General features: G+C 48.4%; 1 protein-coding gene and 1 non-coding gene across 2 annotated transcripts in view; both read right to left on the reverse strand.

The window, feature by feature from the left end:
• The window catches only part of LOC119173869 (uncharacterized), a 124,406-nt gene that overhangs the window by 69,340 nt on the left and 37,205 nt on the right, over positions 1-17,861 (reverse strand). The gene's annotated exons all lie outside the window — the stretch shown is intronic.
• On the reverse strand, positions 9,072-9,144 carry TRNAR-UCG (transfer RNA arginine (anticodon UCG)). Its single transcript has one exon. It is a non-coding gene; the product is annotated as a tRNA-Arg (tRNA).

Here is a 17,861-nt window from a genome sequence, read left to right on the forward strand (position 1 = left end):
TCTTGTTCGTGAACACTGGACAAGTTACGAACGCCGTCGCCCGAGGATACGTTAAATAGCTGGCCACAGTAATTCGTGAGCTGCAAAAGAACGTCCGTGATTGTAGGAATTGTGCCGTGGGCGAGTTCGTTTCGGAGGCAATTAGGGACTCGCTCACACATGATCACTACGCTCATTATAATGCCTTCCTTTTTTTTTGTCTTGTTTCTTTCTTCATATAATTTCTTTTTTAATTCTTACTTTGCCTTCCTACATTCTTTATTATTTTTGTTCATTGCCTCACTCACTGAATCACATTCATCCACTCACTCACTCCACTCACTCACATTCACTCACTCACTCACTCACTCACTCACTCACTCACTCACTCACTCACTCACTCACTTTTCCTTTTATAGTCCCTTCTTCGATTTCCTTGGTTCTTTCACGTTCCTTACTTCATGTCCGCTGCGGTGTCTGCAGTGGATACGGTGCTCGCAGCTACTGACCGAGAGGTCGCGGGTTCGATGCCAGCCTCAGCAGTCGCAGTACTCTAGAGGTGAAACGATAGAAGCCATTGTACTGTGTGACATTGGTACTCTATAGATGTTCGGTCAGAATTTCCGGAGCCCTCCATTCCGGCTTGCCTTATGATCGTATAATGTATTTGGTGGGGGAGGGGCAACATCTACGTCTGCACTGGCCTCTAATGAAGTTGTATGCTCTCTCTATCTCTTTTTAAACTCCCGATAATGTTATATTACTTTCGTTTCGTCTTTTTTTTTTTCGAACATGCACTTTTCCTTCAATCTTTCTTTCCATTTTTGTTTTCTTCATTCTTCACACTTCCTGTTTTGTTTGCACACACGCACGCACACACACGCACACTTGCACATGCACGTTTTATCTTCCTCGGCTCCCCTTATTCCTATCTTTCAGGGCCGACACAGTACGTGAACATTGCTGGCCTGATTTTCACGCTTCGGTATCCGATAGCTTTCACCGACTTATGCGTGCTGCTCCAAGTTCAAGATGCTGTTTTTTTCTTGTTTTCGCCGTCAGTGCGCGAGGCCCTTTGTGCATGAGTGCATCTAATTAGTGTGTACGCGTACTACATTCACGTTAACTTTTTAGCTCGGGCCTAACGAAGCGCGTCGACGCGATTACAGCGAATCGGAGCGCCGCTCGAGTGTAAATACTCGATGCAAAGTTTGATCAAAGGTTGCGACAAAATTTGCGCCCAGAAACAGTGTCTCAGTATATTTGCTTTATCCACGTACAACCTAATGTCCCCTTTTGTTCCGATTCTCTGCGCCTTCGCGTTCGCTAGACGCAGGTGGTTCGATACTCGATGAGTGTGGAGGTATAATAGCGACTTAGCCGCGGGTAATAGCGTCAATTTACCCGTCGCTCTGCGCTCTCGAGCGCGTCGGATCCGGCACAGCGCGGAATGCTTTTTGGTCGCACGATCTGGTTGCTCTTACGGAATACATTAATGTGGACCCCAATCCGCGCCGGTTGTCTTTCGCGGGTCGTGCGAAAGGAGAGACCGTGTTAAAAGACACTGACTTTACGCCTGGACACGACCTTTGTCTGACACTAAATGTATTGTTTGTAAGAAGTGATACCACCTATTACACTGAGGTACGAACTGCACGATTAAATAACATCATGCCCTGCAAAAAAAAAAGAAGAAAAGAACAAACGATTCGTACTATCGCCAATGCGATGCACGCACACTGCTTATCACCAAATTCGACTATTGTTTTTTTTTTTCCTGTCCACCCCTGTGGCTTCATTGTACCATAACAGTATACTCTTGTTGAAACATATAGAACGAATGACATACTTTAACCCACAAACTCGTGTACGTCTATATTTAGACTCGTGGTGGACACATATTAGTCTACATTCTATTGTTTAACCTCTGTGCCCTGACTTCGCCTTTTTTTTTTCTCGCTCCGTCTCTCCCTTCGTTCATAACCTACACACTCACCTGTGATTTAACTTATATAGAACAGTTTCGTCTTTTTCGACTAAGTATATAGCAACAGGTATCTGAGGTGGCTCACGTTTCAACATGTAGCGTTGTCGTTGGATTGACAACTAGCCACCGACATAGCCCAAAAACATTTATGTGACCTCGCACACTGCATGCTAATAGCCTTGTATATTTCGGCCTCGAGTTCTTATAATGTATGTAACTAAGTACTTAATCACGCGGAACCTATCGCACAACTTCCTGTGCCCTAAGCGACACACGCGCTATGCGCTTGGCTATATGGCCAGATCTGCCGCTCCGAATTCAAGGGGGTGCGGCCGTGACTATAAATACGATCCCAACAGAGCGAGCGCGTCGGCTTTTCTGTTGCTCATTCGTTCACTTCCTATCTGCAGCCAACGCTAAAATGCTGCGACCCATTACCGCTTCCGCGACGCGTTGATTGTCGTCGGATTGCCGTGATTTCGCGAGGTCGCGTGCCGAGGACGACGATGAAAGGTGTGCGTATAGATATGTCGTATACCAATGGGCATTTGGCTCGCCCCACTGACTCGCGTTTTCCTTAATTAAAACGAGGTGACAAAAAAGAGGCGTTAAGAAACAAGCGCGTGCTCCTTTTCGGTACACCTTTTATCGACTCCGTATATGTATACAGTCGTACGGTTTACACCTTTATTACCAATTCCCGTCACGGATACCGCTTTATGCACCCTGATCCGCAGAGGTCGTGGGATCGGATCCCGGCCGCGTTTTGATGGAAGCGTAATGCTATAGAGACTCGTGTACTTTGATTCAGGGGCGCGTTAATTAACGAACACCGGGTAGCAGAGATTTCCAGCGCCTTCCGTGCCAAGCAAGCCCTAATTTTTATATCAGAGTTTCGGGACGTAAAACTGTAAGAGTTGTTGTTAGTTATTAGATATATGCGATATACTCTCGTTAATTTCATTCAGGAGACCGGAAGGTTTATGCGCTGTTGGAAGTTCCGGTCATCCACCCTGTCTCTCCGCAACACGTGCACTCGCTCTCTCTCGCTCTCTCTCTCTCTCTTCGCGTAGTTTGCTGAATTGCGTTCACGAAGTCGCCTATTGTTTTTTTTTTCTTTTGCGTTTCTTATACCCGTGTTCACAAACTAACCTTATTCTTAATGTAGGTGTGAGAGTCAGGTGTGGTTCTTTCTTAAGGGTGTGATAGTAAGATCGCACGTGCCCCCCCCCCCCTGTACTACAACAAGTACGCAAACAGACAAACAAACGAGCAAACGAACAAACCGATCAACTGACCACCTGACGAACTGAAAAGCGCAAACTATTTTGCCCAGCAGCGAATAAACCACAAGCTTGCTCTGACAGCTCTTTTTTTTTTTTTTTGCTCAGTAAACTATATCAAAGCCTGTCGTTACCAGACGTTCTGTCCCATGATATCCGATAGGGTTAAGATCATGTCAAATTGTCAAGTGCCGAGGTTCTCCCCCCATGCAGCCCCGCCGCGGCAATCTAGTGGCTAAGGTACTCAGCTGCTGACCCGCAAGTCGCGGGATCGAATTCCAGCTGCGGCGGCTGCATTTCCCATCTAGGCGGAAATGTTTTAGGCCCGCATGCTGAGAGTTGGGTGCACGTTAAAGAACCCCAGGAGGTCGAAATTTCCGGAGCCCTCCACTACGGCGTCTCTCATAATCATATGGCGGTTTTGGGACGTTAAACCCCACATATCAATCAAATCATCAATCAGGCTCTCCTCCCCCCCTTCTCTCCGGGATCCAACACCTGCGACCGGTCGAGCACTCGCATGTCTGTAGATTCGCACTTTACTTCACCCGCCTGCACGTGTTTGCACACGACACCTCCGCTGCATGCCATATTTAAGACCATGCCAGAACTCACCCCAACCGACTTGAATGAGCTGGCAGTCCGCGATAAACGTTCTTTGTGTTATCAAGAAGTTGGCCTCCTTGCTCCGCTCCTAAGTGAAAAGTGCGATCGTAGGCTATACGACGGCTACGTTGCATAGCGTTGCGGCTGGGTACACACATACTTCCTAACAGCACACAGTTAAGATATAAATATTCCCGCACGCATTGCGACGTATGATCTTCGACAGTAGTGCGAAGAAGTGCCACTGGCACTTTTGTAGTACGCACACAATGACAACACAGCCCCAAGGTGTGTCCACAACGTCGACAAGTACGTGTCATGCTCTCAACGCTCTTTCTGCACTCTTCAATTATGTCTAACTTTATTTTTGCTGTGTTCGTCCGCTTTTAGCGCAACTCGCCCAACAACAGGTTCTTCTATAGATGATGCTCCCAACGCTGCCAAACCAGCCAACGCTGGGTATTCCAGGGGTGCGTTGCTATCTGAAGACATAGAACGAGTTGCATATATGTGCCAGAAGAGGCGAAAAGGTCTTTCCCTCAGCTTATGTAGAATACGAGGCGAATAAAAGATCGCGTGAACGGTATCCGTACTCCATTGTAAGTGTACAATGAAAGAAGTGAACAATGCAGCAAGCTTGAAATACGTATACGCATACTTCCTTCAAACCCAGATCATATCGGCACCTATAATAGTTCTTCATATAGTTTGTTTTTCTCCTGACAAGTATCGCCTTCTTCGTAGACGCCAAGTTCACCCTATGAAAATGCGCGCCGAAAAGAAATCGCAAGTAGGTCACGCTGGTCCTCAGCCCCTCTTAGAACCATCTTGCGTGTGGCCCTATTCATGTGCTTCTCTGGAACATCCACTCGTACACCACCCACGATGCACCCTGTCTGAATATATTACGGATCCTTCGTATTCACATATACGCGTTCATTTCAAAGACCACGCTGCGTATAGAGCATCATCTTTCCCATCTTCACACGTTCCCGATGCAACGAGACAGCTGTATACAAGTAAACCCCTTTCTCGCCTCACCCAGATTTCGCATCTTCAGCGCTCTTGTGTACGCGAATCGATTGATCACCGCGAACAGCACGTACTCTGCCATTGTCATACATTGTCACGCGAGCCGATTAAAAGGGACATGGTGACGCAGCTGTCTTGCACCAAGCGTACATACGCAAAGGGCCACGCCAAATCGACGTCTTCGCGAGCGATTTGCCAATCACACAGACGTGCGGACAAGAAAGCCGCTCGTCGTTTTTTTTTTTTCTTTAGAACCCACACTACATACCGGCGAGGCATGTTCTTACACCACGACGAAACACGGGCACTCCCAGAACGCAAGAGACAAGCGAACGCACTCATACGAGCGCGCACGTCAATGCGCTCACGGTTGTTTTTATCCGTTTCATTTCTTCGCAACAATGCCTCCAACAATGATCGCAGTCGGCGGTTGCGGTTTTTGACTGGAAGTCCACGTGCAGTCGCACGAGCCACGCGCGCGCTTGACGCAACCAGCTTTTCTCGAGCGAGCGCGCGGCCGCTGGGCGAATGCTGGAATGACGTCGTTGCTCGCTGCGTGCAGGCTTGCGGCAGTGATGTGTGGAGCGAAGCGAAAATGTACCGCATCCTACGTCCGCGCCACGCTGGACCTTTCAGAAGCGTCCACCTGTATACATCTGTCCGCAGACTTGGAGCCAGGTTACTTTTTCTTTTGTTTTTGGTAGGACGTGGTTCAGTCTTGATTCATGTATGTTCGTGCGCGTGTTTGCATGTGTGCGTGTATATGTACACGCACGAAACTGATAAAAAAAAAACGACACAACGTCAGCATATGCCTGCGCACGGCAGGGGTAGAGAGTGATAGGGGGGATTAGTGACTTTAATGAGAACTCCAAGTCGAGGGCGCCATGCGACTCGGCAGGTTCGACCTTTTCCCCGTCGAACCTGTCATGTTGCTTAATAGGAAGAATTATTGTGATACAGGTTTTGATGATAATGAAGCGGTTGAGTGCCATTGATTCACCATTTCATGAACTGTTCACATTCCACATTTTGCCTCCCCAAAGGCGAGGACCAAATGCAATCCGTTTTGAGAAGCATGTCATCGTTCCGTTTTTCTTTTCTTTTTTTAGTTTTTGCGTTCATTGCGAAGCTTTAATTTTCAGGACTCGACCGACTGATGGGGGATATGTGGGGAGGGCGGGGGGGGGGGGGGGCTTGGCTGCAGTGACACTCAAACCCATTATAGAGAACCTTTCGTCGACCTCTGGTTTCTAGGATTCGGTGCCCCAGTTACAACAAAGCCGATGCGACAACTCTCTCACTGTCGAATGACGCCGAGAAACAAATTTAAATCGCGTTAGCGCCCGTGGACCGGTGTGCACCACACACACACACACACACACACACACACACACACACACACACACACACACACACACACACACACACACACACACACACACACACACACACACACACACACACACACACACACACACACACACACACACACACACACACACACACACACACACACACACACACACACACACACACACACACACACACGCACACACACACACACACACTCAAACACGCGCACACACACACTCAAACACGCGCACACACACACAAACACACGCACGCGTACACACACACGCACACACACTTCTGGTCTGCCCGTGCAAAGCAGGCGTGAGTTTCGTCCGCGACGGCACTCTCCCGCTCTCGCCCAAATCCGTGGGCGTATCCACCGCGACCGTAATTGCGTGGCGGCCGCCGCTAGGCTTAACGATTTGCGCGCCGTCAAACACTGCTGCGACGCGAAGTTGCCCGATGCACGAACTCGAATGTTCTGCCGACTCTCGCTGTTCCCTGCAGCGCGCGCAACACGCACAGCGGTGGTGATTTGTATTCGTTGTGTGAGTGGATGGCGTGGCGGATCGAGGGGCGTCATTTAGGCGACGTACAGTTGCACGGCGTCGGGGCTATCTGCATTCCTCGTGGTCTCGTGAAGGAGTGGTTACATATAAGATAGCTGCCGACGTACGGCAAGCCATGGTTGCGGCATCAACCGGATGCCCTGATTAAATTGTTTTGTTTGTTCAACGCGTTAAGCTCCCTAGCTTCTGCGCGTCCCATTGAAACACGGCCCACGCGCTGGATTGTGGGAATAAAACAGTGCAAGTAGTATACGTGCGTCAGCAGCGTCTGCTGTCGGGCTAATTGGTCCATAGCTGCGAAGTTGAATTGACCGGCGCAAATACTAACAGTCATTGGACTGGCCGTTTTGGAGAGCTCGGCAGGCTCGGAGAAATTTGTGTAACATGCTAATTAAGCAGCACTACCAAACTAATCGCTCCACAACGTCACAAGGAAAAAGGAACGCCATTAGCGTAACTTGCTCGTTCTCGTCGAAGCGATTTTCCTGTGTTCACCACTTTAAAACACAGTCAGAGAGCCCCCAGGTGACCACCCCACTGTACGATAAGACAATGACGAGGAACACTGGGCGCAGTGGCGGAGCCAGAAGGCCGCACACCAGGCACGAATACACGGCCATTTTTACTTGGCGAAATTAACGCAAATTAAGGAGGACTGAAAGACGAGGCAGACAATTACATGCGCTCGTGACGATCTCGTTCTTTCTTTGTCAGTTTCCTTTATTTTTATTTTCAAGGTGGTACCAGGAGCGTACTGCAAGGGGTGATAGTGACACGGTCACCCAACAATTCGCGGCTTTCAAGAAAAAAAAACATATCCACGAAGTGAATGATGATGAAGAAGCTTGCTCCAGAGATTAAAACCAGTAAACCGTGAATACTGTGTACATATGTTCTATCATCATCATATAAAATTTTGCCACGAGAGTGTGGTGCGATTCTATATACACGTTATATACACAGTGTTTATTATTTACATATCAATGCACGATATACAAATATTTACATACTGATGCAGTATACACATTTTGTTCGAGAGCTTATTTACGGATCACATCAGCTCGGAGGAACGTTTTTGTTTTAGTATAATCGCTTCGTGAACCGTAAAGGACAAAGCCAGAGGATCTTGAATAATAGGGTGTTGTGGAAAGTTCGAGAAAAGTCCTGACGGCAAGCCCGCGCTGCAGCCGCATATCGAGCCCTCTGCTCCGCCACCTTGGTTTCTGGATTGTTCATAATGGGTAGCGGCATCGACGAATGCTGAGTGATGTCCGGCGAAAGAAAGGAAACGTGCCGACAGCGAGCGCTATATGTACGCGCGGCCAACTAGCGGTCTCCTTGCAAACAAGAGCACATGGCGAGAGTGGAGCGAGCGTTGATGATGATGATGTCTGTGGTTGTCCCCTTTGTATCGGGTGGGCACATTGCGGTATCCTGTCCAGAACAATAAAGTAAATGAATTATCCCTAAATTACACATCACAATGTTACAACAGGTCCATGAACGTGACAGCTGTTCAAAGCGTTGCCTGAGCGGCGGCACACCATCTAGGGAGCGCTCTTAAAACGAAGAGTACAGCTGCGCCTCCAGCGGGAGCAATGAGCGCTAGCATAAACACAGGCGAAACGAGTCGACGGCGAGCACGGAGGACCTTCCCTTCCTCCGTGACGGCGAGAGACAACCTCCGAGCAAAAGGAGCAAGCTCCAAAAACAGAAGGGCAGGGTCTGTAATTCCTGAACATATATGACCCCCCCCCCCCCTCCAAAAAAAAAAAAAAAAAAGCTTTCGTAGAGTAGGGGGTGAGTTAATTTACTTTTCATTATGTTCCTGCATGTGTTTCCATGTGGGCTCACAAACACGCAAAAATTAAAAATTTTCGAAGGCCTCAAAATAATAATAAAAAAATCACACCATGTGTTCAAAAGGAACCCTGATGGTATGCGAAGCAGCAGCCTCGTGCACGGGTGGCGTCACGGGTCATACGGCGCTAAACTCGGGTGCTATGGTGAGCGATGGAAGATTCGTTTGAGCGCCCTTGCAGTCACAAACGTCTATTCTTTGCGGCAACGAGTCATCGGCCGATCGAAGCGCACTCGCGCGTCCGGCGTTTTCAAACGGAGAGCCGCAGTGGATTGCTGGAGCGCTCCTAAAAGCACGATGGCTTCGTAACGCAACAAATTCACTTTACTTCAAAATCACTATCACGTAACAAAATCAAAATTGAAAAAAAAATTTTGAGCAAACAAAAAAAAATTTTTCGTCCGCGACAGGACTCGAACCTGCAATCTTCTGATCCGAAGTCAGACGCCTTATCCATTAGGCCACGCGGACCGGGACGGGAGGCGGGGCACACAGTTGGGTTTTGTCGGCTGCGCGCTCCGTCTGAATCTGAAGAGTTGTTTTTGGGTGATTTTTTGCGTTCTCCCGGCTGCACCGAGTCACTTCGCTTACTACGAGTCACTTCGCTTGGGTTGTGAACTTTTACTCATTCTGGCGCCACAAGCCAGTGAGTGACCGCGTTGCCCATACACAAATACGATGTGACAGCGACCGCAAGCATGACTGAAAGAAGTCTATTCTCGCGGATTTTGCAAGCACCGTATGTACGAACGAAAGCATGCAATGCGTGGGAGCGTGTAATTTACGCTATAATTTGGGTCGGTCTATAAAATAAGCACTAAAACAAGCAGCGTATGATCGTATGTTTTCTTCGGTTCCCGCTTACCGACAAGACCGATGAGCCAGCTGAGAGACTCGAAGCTTGTACATTCCTAACCACCTGTTTGGTGCTTAAATCTCGATTCAGGAGGCGAAACCAGACCTTCGTCATCCACCACAGCTCTTGATAGCGTGTTTATCTTGCATGGAAACGAGAGCGCCGGTCGCAGAGCGTCACAAACATGGCCTTCGAGACTGATCACGTTCCGATTTTCGGAGGTCATGTAGCACGTACACTGCACAATCGCCAGTTCGTTTCCGTTTGCCGGAATCGGTACGTCGGGCAGCGTTTAAATGAAGAAACAAATCACCAGAATAAGCAAATAAATGAAATAATTAGCCGTGACCTTTTTTTTTTTTTTTTACGTCGGTAAGTTAGCAACGCATCCAAGGCAAGCAAGTGTTACGTATGGAGTAGAGAGTTGGAGCCATTTTTTTTTTCTTTCTTTTTTCAACCAGTTTAATCCGACAAAATGAACAAACGGTTGTGAAGAAGAACATTTGTATGCCCCCGCTTCAGGGACGTAGCCAAGACGTACCTTTCTTTGTATTTTTTTTTCTTTTTGTCATTGCACACAGAACGCAAAATGACACACGAGCATATCTGCCTGCCCGGCCCCCAAGGTGCCGCCGCACCCTCCCACCCGAAAAAATTTTCTGCCTACGCCCCTGCCCCATTTGCAACATAAGTGCTTCAGTTACACCAATTTCTCAAAAAAATTAACGAACGATTGAAAATGAAAAAAAAAAACAGAAAACGGAAATTGCCTAAACGACGGGCAAGCAGTGATTGGCTGCTAATCGCGTGCTGTTCTTTTTTTTTTTTAACATGGTATGGCTGCAGTGAATACAAAGAAATACAGACTCTAAAGAACACGTCTGTCATCGCTTTGCCGTGTAGGCCTCAATATATTGCTATGTGCACAGATGCTTTCGAAACCGAGGAATAATCCCCGTACTCACAAACGGTCCTCGACTCGACTTTCACCCTTCACTTGACAGGGTTGCACACTGCGCCACTGCTCAGCTGAAAATGACGTTGCGCTAGTGAACACTAGCAGCAAATTATTGATATGCAGTGACTTTCCCTACCTAGAGATGGCGCTCCCATCGGCTTTCTCAAGTGAAGGTGGAGAGTTGAGTGAAGGGGCGGGCGTTCTAGAATACGGGGGTAAGTGTTCGATGATCTCGAGTACGATGTCAACTATGGGTAGCGGTAAGCTGTCCCGACAAAAAAAAAATTTCGCGCTACAGGGGGGGGGGGGGGGGCTAATTGTGTTAAGAGAAAGTGTTTCATGATTAAGTGTACTTGGTACTCGACCGACCATGGGAGAGCCGAAAGCCGTCCGTGTACTATGTGCATGTTGTCAATATGGAGACCAAAACTACGTGTGTTTTGAAAAAAAGTTTCTAACGATTTAGGGTACCGGAAACTCTACTATGGGAGAGCACAAAGCCGTCCCTATACTACGTACGCGTGTTGAGAGAAAGTGCTTAATGATTTAGAGTTCTGGGTACTCTACTATTGGAGAGCGAAAAAATCGTCCTGTGAGTCTCACACTTGGAGCGTTCAGGAGAGTTGCTTGTTGAACAAGTTGGTACATACTTAGTAAACTACAAAAGCTTTTGTAGTTTACTTGATGGGGCCCTGTTAACGAAAATTGTGCCTTGAACGAAATATCCAGCAACAAGTACTTTTGAAAGCTATGAGTTTTGAAAAAGTGGGTAACGATTCAGAGTTCTAGATCCTCAACTTATGGGAGAACATAAAGCCGACGTGTGGGCCTCTCACTTGCTGGGGCCCTGTTGACAGACAAAATATAAGTTCGAAACAACCTGTTTAGAAAAAGTTATTGTCACAAACGTCAATAACACTCAACAGAACATGTGTTTAGAGAAAGTGCTAAACGATTTAGAATACTTTGTACTCTACTATGGGAGAGCATATAGCCGTCCTATGGACCTTATACTATGAGTTTAGATAAAAATAGTTAACGATTTTGGGTACTTCGTACTCAGCTATGGGAGAGCGGTGAGCCGTCCCTGAAAGCCCTCCAAAATGGCAGGGAGTATCACTTCTGAACTATGGGGGGTGGGGGTGGGGGTTAGAAAAAGTAGGTAACGATTTAGTACCAGGTACTCTACTATGGGAGAGCATAAGCCGTCCCTACTAAGGGAGAGCTTAAAGCCGTCCCCAAAAGTCCAAAATTATCAGCTTTTGTTCTATGATATGTGTTTAGAAAAAGTTCATTCTCTCCTGTGACGCAACAAAGCTAAGGGACAAGCGTCTGTATAACAGGCACAATAACAAACTAAAGACAAAGCACAACATACATTACAAATTTAAACAAGTGTCCAAGTCCTTTACTCAACTCGATTGACTACGTCAACGGAACCAACGAGTACAAGAGGCATTACTATCGTTAGTCACCTTCCAGGGCCTCCGTCAGAGATCTCGTGAAGCTAAACATGATGTGTGCGCACACTTATACCGTCTGTAGCAACCTGAAAGAAATTACTTTGGATATACAGGTTTTAAGTGTTGCTTAACTTTTTTTTTATTCAATTCTCATTGAAATGCAAGTAAATAGCTACACAAAACTGTGCCATTAAAAAAGATAATTTGCGTAGCTTGGCTACGCAAATTAGCCTAGAAATGCCTAGAAATGGCTAAACTGGATGACTCTGAACTTATCTGTGGTTGCTGCGTGACTCTCAGATCAGGGGAATCTCAGTCCGCACTAGGGAGCGGCCCGCAACAGAGTGATCTGTGTTTTGGAGGACCAAATAAAAGTTTATCCAATCCAATCTCGTATCAGGCCTCGGGGAGCCAATGACGGCCCGGTGGGCTGCTATAGCCAGTGAAGCTCTGGACGAAGGGCTACTTTAGCCGCAAATTGACGGTACTAATAAACGTTTATGCTCTCTGTCTCTTTCTCTCCAAGTTGTCTCCAGTTTTCGGCTACGTCATAAGGGGTGCTTCGCACTACGAGACATTCATATAGATTTTTTTTTTACAAGACAGATCGACGCATCGGCGTAGCTCTGTGATAAAACGCCTACTCGTCATGCACAAGTAGTGAGTGCGACTTTCACTCGAGCCGAAAAATTTTAATATGTTTTTTTTTTTAAATTTGCATACGTCCCGAATTTCCACTCTCGGACAATCCTGGTGTTTCGCACGCAGCCACCGACAGTGACACCGGAATCGCAGTTAAACGGCCTTTTCAGCGTTTGATACCCAATCGGGCAAAAGGTAAAAAAAAAAGTACAAGGTTGTTGAGTACTGCATGTGTAATGTTGAGTACTGCATGAGTACTGCATGTGTACTGCATGTGTATACGACGCACGGCACTTGGTTTACGTACTATCACAAGGATGCATGGACGCAATGCAAGTGGTGCTAATCGGTGCATACATGCACTACAAGCGGGCGCTCCTTTTTTGGGAATAGAAGAAAAAAAAACTGATTTGCGATCGATAATCATCTACGTACATCTACAAGGGTCGCGGCAAACCGCAGGGACGGACACCCTGGACGTTTCCGATCATCCCGGATGATTGACACCGACCTCGTCAGATGGTCGCGTGGAGGAAGAAGAAGAAGGCGTCCGGGAGCGCGCATACAGGCAACCTCTCCGGCAACAAATTGTCAGGCCTCGACGCGCAGCGCCCCCGCCTCCGGACGTCGACGTCCAGTGCGATGGACTCGCTGGAAAACTTCGCGGCACGCCAGGTGACTCTCTTTATGCGCTTGAGCGGATGCTAACGTGGTGCGTGGTCACAGAACACATCACTCATGTGTGATCGCGACAGGTGTGTCGTTCGCATCCAATGCCCGAGGTGATGGGTTCGACTGCCATTGCCGCCGTATGTAAAGGTACTCATCTCGACGAGTTCTTAGCTTTGAAACCCTAGGCAAGAGTTCCAAGCTTTCTTTCTTTCTTTCTTTCTTTCTTTCTTTCTTTCTTTCTTTCTTTCTTTCTTTCTTTCTTTCTTTCTTTCTTTCTTTCTTTCTTTCTTTTTTTTCGTGTTCTTCATCATCATCCTCTTTCTCTCTCTCACACACAGACGTTCATACATAAACGCTTACATATGGTTGCGCAATAAACAGCATCGAGTGACACACACAAAAAAAAATGGAGCCGAATAATACCTTGAGACACGCGCAAAAGACATCCCTCTCTTTCATTTCGAGGTTGCGCTGTTGTGCCCGTGTTTACAAACAGCCTCCGACACACTTGCGCAGTCTCGAGAGAAGACTAGCGAAGCGTGCACACCGAGAAAGGCGAATAACCGAGACCCCGACAAATCATCCCGGCCGCCGCGATGCCCCTGCCTCAAGCCACGCTCCGTTCTCGCTTTTTCGGCTCCCAAGTGAAAGGCTAAGGGCAAGGACTCGGCACACACGACCGCGGCAAGGAACTAGGCGATAAGGACGAAGGAGAGAAACCTCGCTCGGACAGTACACAAGCGGCATACACGCTGCTGGCGGCTGCAGCAGCGCTTCGTTACGTTACACGGATCGAGTCTTCCGTCGCGCGCCTTCTCGATTCCGTGTACGCACTCACGCACGCACACGCGGCCAGACTAACGAACGCACGATGAGAGAGGCACAGAGCGGAAAGACGATCGCCGCATGGAGCGGACGGGGCGGGGGGGGGGGGGGGGTTGGCGGGTGGGGGGGGGGGAGGATTCGGTGGGCTACGGACGTTCACCGAGGATGCGAACGTCCTCTTCAAGGCCGCTCCTTCCTCTCTGCCCGAAACCGGAGAAACGTGCGCGATAGTGGAAAGAGTAAGAAGAAGCGTGGATGACGGCTTACAAACGGCGGAGAGATGATGCCGCTGCCGCGCGCTTGGCTTCTTCTTCGTCTTGTTCTTCTAATCATGCATCTCTTCTCTCGCTTTCCCATCCCATCTCGCCGTATCATCATCGCTGGCTCCTTTTGGCTTCTTGCCGCGCGCGTGCGATGCACTTCCTATATGCATTCTCCTCTCTCGCAGAAAACTGTGCAGTGCCTGGGAAGTTTAACAGGTGCGGTGTCGGCCTTGGGCACCACCGTATTCGGAAGTGTAGTATAGTTGCGCGTACAGGCGTCTCTTGGGTCCGGACACACGAAAACAAGCGCTGCGGAGTAGATGTCACGAATGCTGTACTTCATGCCGACACGGTGTCGGCATCTTGTTTTCTTACAGTGGATGTCTGTCCGCCTCTCTGTCCCAAGTCTTCAACGCAATCGTACTGGTTGCTGGTTAGTCCTTGTGTTTCGCGAATTCGTGTTCCTAGTTGCAAATAGGTCTCCATCGGCATGACTGAACTGCTGCGATTAAGTGTGGACGCCACGAACACCGTAGCTTGCAATGCATAAGCGCCCGGCCATCCGTCGTTTCCGGGACATTACGTGGCAAGTGACGGTCGATAAACCCCACTTCGTGGTCACAATCTCTATCCAAACTCTGCTAATTGTTTTCTTTATATCAACACTTTGTCTCGGGTGACGTCTATGCTCATTATCTTGTCAGCAGCCACAATTACCTGAAGAGGGCTGCTCTCGGGCCGTGAGCTCTAGGATGGAACGTTAGCACAGGTAGCTCTCATCGCAGTCTCTGAGGTTTTGTAGGGTTGCAAACCGGGTTCAACCATGGTGAACCTCCCTGCCTTTTCTTTGCTTTTCTCTCTCCGGGGTTGTCTATACGACGCACGCACTCCCGAGCATCATGTACACCATCTCAGGCGGTCCGTAGCACCCGGCGCGCTGCACGTTTCTCCTGTTACCAGCCATAGCGCGCGCACCGGCCATCGTCATCACGGTCTTCCGATCTCTGGACGCAGGAGATTCACCTCAGCGCAGAGTGCATGGCTCCGTCCCCTTCCTCCATCGCATCTTCTTCGTTCGCTCCCTTCGGCTTGGCTTCTTCTGCATCCCTGCTCCGACGTCTCGGCTACTTTGCTGTCTTGTTCGTTCTTCTCACATCGGCTGACCAGCACGCTGGGGGCCGTGTCTGGAGGTCGTTTGCCCCCTTCTCCCTGTCCGGTCCCAACCCCGGCATCAGCTGCTGCCGGCGAGGGTCCGGCTTCAGGTCGTCGTCGCCATGCTCCGGGACGAGTTGCCGTGCCGCGTTCGTTGCTTGCTGTTCTTATCAGTCCGCCTCGAGGCCTCCCCAGGCGGATGCGGCACGATGCGCCCTTATCCTGCTCAGCTCGCCTCGATGAATCTTCTTCGCGTCGTGTTGGGAGGATATATTAACGCATCACGAGGCAACGTCTCTTTTCGTTAATTCTTATATGCACCAACATTAGGAGGAGCAAGAAAGACTGCACAGCTTCAGTCTAAACGCACTTGCTCGCCTGCTATTAGTACTGGCCTGTGACGACTCGTCCGGTTAAATGTTGACCTGCGTTCACTGACTGTTGTCCAGTGCTCTGGTTGCGTTGGCTGCTGATGGTTAGTCTTGGCAACGGCTGACTGTGTCGAGGCAACTAAACAAATGTATAGGTGACTAAAGTGTACAATGCTGGCTGTGAGATTTATTGAATATAGTCAAAGGTAAAGCCAATGCAATGCTCCCGTATTTGCTGCTGTGTATGGTTGTCAAACTTCCCCTCCTTTCATGTTATATACGTAAAAGTGGCCATTTTCATCAACCGTAGATATATAGGCATAACAGGAGAGTAGTAAGCAACGTATTTCGCGGCGCGTACGCGTGCAAACGACCGTTTTTGCGTTAAATAACTATAATTGTAAGGATTTATCTGCTTTAACAAAGTGCTTGATTTGGCTGGTTGGTGCTGCACAGGAGGGGATAGCGCTCTGTTCTCGTCTCTTCTATCCCCTCCTGTCGTTTGCGCTGTTGAGCACTTTCTTCGTCTACTGTGCTGTTGACAAGCTAACTAAATTGACTCTTTGTCTTATGGTGCTAGGAAGCTTCTGAGGAGCAGCAGCTCAATATTAATTTGAGCGCGAGCATTGTCATTTGTCTACATGTGGTCCTGCGCCGGCCGTAATGAATGAATGAATGAATGAATGAATGAATGAATGAATGAATGGGTTTTAAGTTTACTAAAAGGATTGCCGCAAGTACTTCAACAAGATGGGGTAGCTTGCACGCAAGCTTGACTTGTTAGAGGTCTCATATACGTAAGTGCTGGCCGGACAACAATACATAAAGAAAATAAAGACAACATCAACAGAGCTCAAGGGATAGAAAAGACGTTTTAGGGAGTACCAATCAAGCAACAATGCGAACCACATGACTAAACAAGTGTGGCGATTGACGGAAAATAAAATAATCACAGCATATCCACGAGGTGAATTATGACGAGTGGGGCGAAGCGGACGGACGGATGGATGAACGCACGGAAGCAAGGACGGACTGACGGACGCTTCGCCCCACTAATTATAATTCACTCCGTGGATATGCTGTCACATTGTTTTTATTGACATGCAATGCAATGCAACTGTCTACTACGACTACGACGACTACGACGACATGGTACGACCCACGACGACATGGTACGACCCACAACATAAGAGGCTTCGCCCCCTAAAAAAACGCTCATAAAATAGACCTGAGGCAGCCGGTCATGTTCATATACAGAGAATAAACAAAACCCTCTTCTACAGACGCCAGGCCGGTCGGTCAGCCTGTCTCGCACGCATGGCGGCCAAACGGGCACTGAGCCGTCCAGCACGGTCAATTTTCGCAACGCCCGGTATCGGAACGTGGATGCGGAAAACTGGTTTAGGCCAGCCGAAGCGCACAGCATCCTAGACTGCGTATCCAAAATGTTCGCTTTTATGCTTTAATCATGTTGTTTGTCACTTTATTAATTTTTTCGCGAGGTTGCATGCTTCAAGATTATTCGGACATCCGGAGTGGTCACGCGCTTGCGTGACTGATAGCTGCCAAAGGGGGAGAGGGAGAGAGAGTAGCGAAAAGCCACGGCCTCCGTTTTGTTTTCCCTTCGGTGCGAGTGTGCCAAGCTCCATCTGTACATTCGTCACGTCGCTGAATATTTGCGTGTGTGCGTGCACTCATTCGTTGTGGAGTGTCCATTGAACTCCCCGTAATGACCGGTTATTATTATGTAGGCTTATAGAAATATTCTGCCCTCTCTCAGACCTTGTCATTCAGAAGCTTCCTGACCCATACATGCATGTGCTCAATACGATGATTGATTTGTGGGGTTTAACGTCCCGAAACCACCACATGATTATGAGAGACGCCGTAGGGGAGGGCTGCGGAAATTTCGATCACCTGGGGTTCTTTAACGTGCACCCAAATCTGAGCACACGGACCTACAACATTTCCGCCTCCATCGGAAAT

The sequence above is a fragment of the Rhipicephalus microplus genome, chromosome 5, assembly GCF_043290135.1.
Source record: "Rhipicephalus microplus isolate Deutch F79 chromosome 5, USDA_Rmic, whole genome shotgun sequence".
Taxonomy (NCBI): Eukaryota; Metazoa; Arthropoda; class Arachnida; order Ixodida; family Ixodidae; genus Rhipicephalus; species Rhipicephalus microplus.